The 7291-nt window shown below is 37.6% G+C and overlaps 1 pseudogene; it reads right to left on the reverse strand.

The window, feature by feature from the left end:
• Nucleotides 1-257: 257 nt before the first annotated feature.
• On the reverse strand, nucleotides 258-399 carry LOC148046018 (U2 spliceosomal RNA; annotated as a pseudogene).
• Between the last annotated feature and the right edge of the window lie 6892 nt (nucleotides 400-7291).

Consider the following 7291-nt stretch of genomic DNA (forward strand, 5'->3'; position numbering starts at 1 on the left):
ACAAGTAAGTTATCAGAAGGAATTCTTGTAAAAATGAAGCTAAGGATTAATACATACAATTAAAAGTTCATGTGTATAGGCTATGCTCGTTCCGGGTTCAGTAGATCAGATTTTGTGCTGAGGATGGGTGGATGCCTTTGTGCTGCGAATAAAAGCAGCAGGGTTCTTGGCACGGAGAAAATTCTGCTGTCAGGTGCCCTTCCTCCCTTCCCAGATTTATGGTCTGGGAAAGTTAGTTGGCGTGCTGCCTAAGCACAATTAGCTCACCTTGTCCTTCTAAGCCCGAAGAAAAGGTAAAGAAGCTGTCAAACGGCTGATGAATTGCTGTTCAGACAGTTTAACGCAACCAAGATTCAGGAGATACTACACTTGTTCTTAGCCAAAAGGCCGAGAAGCGATAGAATCAGGAGCTGTTAAGAACCAGCTCCCACAGGCAGCCCCCCCCCCCACCGGAAGCCTATTCGCATACTTTCTTCAAAATGATAGAAGCACCATTGCATGGATACAACTTCCAGCCCTTTTGTGTCTATGAGTGATATTATGTCAGTGTGGTGTTTTTTGTGATTTTCCTCTGTTATCTATCTATCTGAGTAACGACATTACTGCTACTGTGTGCCAAGCTATAACTATCTAATAGAATAGAATGAATGCATGAATCACAATTAACTGACTTCCCACAACCTGCTAGCATACAAATCACAATGGGATACGACAAGTCTGAGGCCTGTATTTTCATTCTAGGGGACCCAGAGCACATTTGGTGACATCACTTGGTGTGTGGGGCTAAGATTTTTTTTAACACTGGAGGTTAAAAGGCACTTAGAAATTTGGAAGGCAATCACAGAGATTTTATGCATGCATCATGTTTAGTAATAAAATATTGCCCTGTTTACATTTTCAAATACGTCAATACCCTCTTTCCAAAATTAAGGTGCAGATAGGGAGCAAGAGGTTCATATATATATATTGTATTTGTGCTGATAAATAAATAAAGGGAGACTAGTATAGATCTATTTCAAGCTATTTAGCTCTCATCAGCTAGCCATACCCTTACTGGGAATCTCTCTCTCTCTCTCTCTCTCTCTCTCTCTCTCTCTCTCTCTCTCTCTCTCTCTATCTCTATCTCTATCTCTATCTCTATCTCTATCTCTATCTCTATCTCTATCTCTATCTCTATCTCTATCTATCTATCTATCTATCTATCTATCTATCTATCTATCTATATATATATATATATATATAACTTTTATTATACAAGAACACAAGAAAAAGAAAAAAAAGAATCATCTTTCATTACATCTTGTAAAAAGCGTGCCAATTGGTTACAGGCACATTTTTGTGTTTCTTCCACAGTCATTACATATATTTCATTCAGGTTGAGTTGTACATTTTAGAATTTATGTATTTTACTATCACTGTACCACAATTTTCATATGATTATGGTTACTTAAACGTGTCCTCCCCCCCCCCCTAAAATCATTTATATTTGAAGACACAACCACCTACTGGCATACTTTCGCAATCACAATGAATCTGCCATAACTTTACATCCTTATAACATATTCTAAAAGAAGGTCAGTTAGGAGGATATCTAACATCCCCCCCCCCCAACTCACAAATTAACGCTTCTGTCCATTTTACTTTTACTGGTACAACACACCTGTATGTACCATTAAATATTATCCATTAACATTTATTTGTTATTATTGTAGTTAACTAAAAATTATTTACAATTTATCTCACCTCTCCTCTCCACAGGCCCAAACAAGATTATATCTTTATAACCCTCTCTAAACAGAAATTTATTAATAAGATTTATAGGTCTTTCCCCTAAGTCCCAGATTGGTTAATTATGTATTAACAAAATAAACATTTAAAATCTAAGACAATCTAAGAGATGTTAACATTTATAGCAATAGCAGTAGACTTATATACCGCTTCATAGGCCTTTCAGGCCTCTCTAAGCGGTTTACAGAGAGTCAGCATATTGCCCCCAACAATCTGGGTCCTCATTTTACCCACCTCGGAAGGATGGAAGGCTGAGTCAACCCTGAGCCGGTGAGATTTGAACCGCTGACCTGCTGATCTAGCAGTAGCCTGCAGTGCTGCATTTAACCACTGCGCCACCTTGGCTCTACTTAATAATCACCAAAAGTATGCATTAACATTTCTTTCTTATTATTATAGTTAAAAGAAAAAGAAAAACCAATTGTTTGCCTATTTGTATCATGTCTCCTCTCTTCTGACCCAAATTATTTATACTCTCATAACAAGATCTAAACAAAACTTTGTAAGATTTATACGTCTTTTCACCAGATCCCAAATTACAATTTATGGCCTGGTTATTTATCCTAATTAAGGTTATCATTTCATTATTAATATCATAGTAAATTATATGTTAATGAATAAACATTAAATAATAATCTAAAACAGTCTACAAAATACTATAATCCCTACTTATTGATAATCAAAAATTAGCTAACTTTTTATCATCAACTAACATTATCAGCCAGTGTCCTTCCAGCAGCAAAATGGTCTTTTCTCTCTCGCCAGCTGTTGTGTCAATTCTCTTTTCAGCTTCTTTCCAGAGTTTAGAACTTCTCTCCGCACTTTGTAGTTTGGAAGATCTCTCATGTAGTTTCGTTGCCCTTGAATTGTTATTTGCTTAACTTTGGTTATCAAATTTATTTCTGGATAGATTTGTCTTCTTAAGTCCATCCTTTTCGCTCTTTTTTTCCTCCTGCATCTTGGAATTTGGGATAAAGCTCCAAATTGTCAAAATCACTTTTCCAGTTTCCCTTCTTTCCACTTTCACTCACATTTACTCCATTAATAAGTTCATCTAGTATCTTGTCTTTGTTTTCTGTATTTTCATTCTCTTCTTTAATTTCTGGGGTTCCAACGCCATCATCTTTTGCTGTGATACCCCATAATCTGTCTCATTTCTGGGAGCAAGAGGTTCTAAATGAAACATTCCCTATGACACAGTGGGGATTTTTTTAAAACAATGGGGGATGCATAAGACTGAGAAAGGCAGCAAACCTGTTCTCTAAGGTCTTTTGATCTTATTCTTACTCTGATTTTTTAAAAAACCTGGCCAATGCCTCCTTGAGTTTTCTGAAAAGTTAATTTTGACCCCATACCCTCAAATAATGGTTATCCTTGAGCTTGGTGCTAAAGCAGATTTTATAAATTGCAATGTTTAATGAAAACAAACAACTCAAATCACAGCTTGATTCACCCAGTATGGTGGGCTAGGCAAAATAAGGTGAATAGCTTACGCTTTAGCATATTATTGGAAACCCAAACATCATACAACATGAATCAGTCCATAAGATTAAGCCATTATACAGTTTACTTTTGGGAACATCCTATGTTATATAGCATGTAACTCCCATTCAGGGGTGAAATTCAGCTGGTTATGACAGGTTCTGTAGAACCAGTAGTGGAAATTTTGAGTAGTTTGGAGAACCGGCAAATGCCACTTCTGCCTGCCCCCAGAGTGGGGTGGGAATGGAGATTTTGCAGTATCCTTCCCCTGCCATGCCCACAGAACCGGTAGTAAAAAAAAAAGAATTTTATCACTGCTCCCATGTTAACCTAATTATTCTGAGAAAACTCTCTGACTTGCTAATTCCCCTTTCCCTGTCGATCTCTGTAGTAACCCTTTTATTCCAGAAGAGGTCAGACTAACATCATCTTCTTAAACCAATCTGTAGTTCACCCAGCCAGATTCTAGCATTCGGCTGGATGGATTGCACCGCTTGCTTCAGATATCAATCTTTCTAACTATTTTTTAAAAATATCAGAGATTGAATTTGGGACATGATTGAACTCTGAGATCTGGCCTGCAAAAATACAGCAGCAAAAAGTTGCAGTTAATAGATTTTTTGCTGATCTCAAGAAGCTAAGCAAAAACACCAGAGTTGTAGGGTAAGTATTTGGGTGTTGTTGGTATTTTTGCACCTACGTAAGGTGGATGCTACTTTGTGGGTTAGTTTCCAAAGAAAGAATTTTTTTAAAAATGTCAGTAATCAATTGCCACCTTGTGCTAAGCATGAAAAGAGCAAAACGTATTTTCCTTTTCCTTCCTTGGGAAGGGTAGGTGAAAATGCATTGAGTTCAATTCAGAGGAAATTGACTGTTTAATATTACTTCAGTCTCCATAGATAAAAAGAATTCCCTCCAGCAGCCAACATTAAAAAATATCAGGGATCAGGACAAACAATCAAGCAGAAAATAAAATCAAGGAGCTTCCAAGGAGAAAACCACACCTCCATCAACACTGGCAGGCAACTGAATAAAGACAGGCAGTGAACCCCATATTCACTTGCACTGATGATGTTACCTGATAGGGTGGTAATGAAACATCTGCAAGCAGATAACCAAGCTCCAAGAGTACCAAGAACTCCATAGAAGGTTTGCTTACATGTGAAGCTTCAGCCAAGCTTAAAGGGAGGAAACCTGACCCATCACCCAGGTTTATTCTGCAGCCACACAAAATTGCAACGTGGTCCTTTCAGGAATTTTGGATTTTATAACTTGTTTTGTCCATTGCATTCCATTTTCCTTTCTCTGATGGTAGTTCTGCCTAACAACACGATGATGTTCCAAAACTATCTTAGCAACGTCAGCTAATTCCGCAAGATTTCAAACTGTACAGGTAGTCCTTGATTAACAACCATTTGGTTAGTGACCTTTCAAAGTTACAACAATGTTGAAAAAAGTTACTTACAATCGATCCTCACACTTAACAACCATTGTAGCATCCCCATGATCATCTGATCAAAATTTGGGTGCTTGGCAATCAGCATGTACTTACAAAGGTTACTGTGTCCCAGGTCATGTGATCACCATTTGCAATCTTAGCTGATTTCTGAGAAGCAAAATCAATGGGGAAGATGATTTCCTTAATAACTTACTTAACTGCAGCGATCTGCTTAACAATCTTGGGGGGTGGGGAAGTTGTAAAATTGAGCACAACTCACTTAACAAATGGCTTGCTTTGCAACAGAAATCTGATAGCAATTGTGGTTGTGTATTGAGGACTGTGAAAATATTATTGTACTGTTTGCATCTCAGCCAGAACAGGAGTCCTTCTGATCCCAGCCCTTACTAGTAATCTGACGTCACCTTTGTTATGATGGGTGAAAAGTAGAACATGTAGCTCTTGACTTTGAGTGGAGTGGAAGCATCTTGAAAAGTGGAACAACTAAGGATGACTTGAGCCCGTGTGACCTGTGGGTTAGAACAAGCTAAAGGCAACGTCATTGGGGACAAACAATTTTCCCAAGGTTAGGTGGAAATGGGAAAAGTGCCCAATATAATGGGCAAACCCAACCAGCCTGCTCAGTATATGGATTTGCAAAGTGTTTTGCAAATCCAGATGATTGGGCTAATTCAATTATTCATAGCTCAGTTAACTACAGGTTAATGTATTGTGTAAAATTAGTGCAAAAATGGAAAACAAGGATATGTTGCCTTGTCAGCCAAATATCCCACATTCCCATCTGTGCTTGCTTATATACCTACTTCAGGTTGTACCTCTCTCTTTCTGTAGCACATCACCCAGACATGTCTTATCTCCTAACTGGTCTAGTTTCTCATCTTAGTTTAAACATCTTCCCTACTTCTAGTCCTCCCATGGCCAGCCTCCACCTGGCCTTGCAGTCTTATTCCATCCCCGTAAAGGATCAAGTATACCATCTGGCAGCTCTTGGCAAGCTTTCCCAACGGCCCTTGGCAGTGGCTGTTGAGATCCATCCCAAGCGGGAAAAACAGAGTTTCTGTTCCACTGACATGTGTTTATCTTCAGCTACATTTTCCAGCCTGGCCCAGGCAAGCATGCCTTTTTAGGCAGCAGGGATCCTTTGAAGCCTCTGCAGGATGTGCTTACTAGAAAAAAAAAGAAGAAAAGAAACTAGGCTGCTTGGCATGAACCAAATTTTTGTGGGGAGTGAATTGGTGGGGTGAACACTGAAAAGGTGTAGTAGAATGAGAGTTGGTCTATTCAACAACAGAAGAGAGCAGAGGAATTGAGGGCCAATTCCTTGCATGAAGCTTTTGACTTACAATCACTGTAAGCAGGTAGTCCTTGATTTACAACTATTGTCCCCAAATTTGGGTCTGAGCCTGGCACCAAAGCTAATGAGGACTACGAGACACAAGGTGCAGGATTGATTTCCCTGTTATTGAAGTGCTTCAGTAAAAGAGGTCCAGGCCAACAAAATGCCGGAACCTACAACAAAGGATTCAGCAAGCTTTTATTTAAGGCAAGATTACAGAAATATTGTCTAATAAGCACTTTAGGAATTATCTAACAGACACTCTACTGGCTCAACTTCAATTCCATACCTTATGTTAACCCTACAGGAATTTGAGTTACTATCTAGCAGATATTCTTTTTTTTAAATTAGTTTTTATTAAATATTTCAACTTTTACACTATATTTCCACTCTTAACAGTGTTCCAGTATCGATATCGCTTATATTTAAATCATGGCTATTTCAATTGTATACATCACTATGCTATATATTATATAATTATTAATATATGTACATAATACTCTTTAATTGTATCTTGTATCAATATTTACACACACACACACATTACACATTTTAGTATACCTTTTAATTAAACTTTATGTACATTCTTTACATCTACTTTCTAGCCAATTATACCATATATTCCAAATCATGTAATAGTCTGTTTCTTGTTTATCTTTTAATTCCATAGTTAACCTGTCCATCTCAGTACAATCAAGCACGTTTTTTATTACCATTACATCAATGTTATCCTGTTTCCAGTTTTGAGCAAATGTAATTCTAGCCGCAGTTACTATATGAAGTATAATATGTTGGATTTCTTTATTTAGGTCTTCTCTTATTATACCTAATAGAAAAAGTTCTGTTTTCAATTCAATTTTTTGTTTCGGGATTTCTTCTAACCATATCTTTATTTTGATCCAATATTTCCTTGCTTTTCGGCACATCCACCACATATGAAAGAACGTCTCTTGTTTATATTTATATCTGCAGCATTCTGCTGATCTGTTCAGAAACATTTTCTTGCCGGAGGTAAATGCCAATATCGAGCAGACATTCTATTGGTTCACTGAACTCCATACCTTATGTTAACCCTATAAGAATTTGAGCTACTATCTAACAGACCTTCCATTGACCTTCTATCAACTCCATACCTTATCTGTATACCTGATATAGTATACCAGGCATCTGGCTTTTGTTATTAGCCTTTGACCAATTTTTCATGTACTCACTTTCCTTTCCTTTAT

This window comes from Thamnophis sirtalis, unplaced genomic scaffold (genome assembly GCF_051295495.1).
Source record: "Thamnophis sirtalis isolate CommonGarterSnake01/CBP01778 unplaced genomic scaffold, rThaSir2_p1.2 scaffold_4, whole genome shotgun sequence".
Taxonomy (NCBI): Eukaryota; Metazoa; Chordata; class Lepidosauria; order Squamata; family Natricidae; genus Thamnophis; species Thamnophis sirtalis.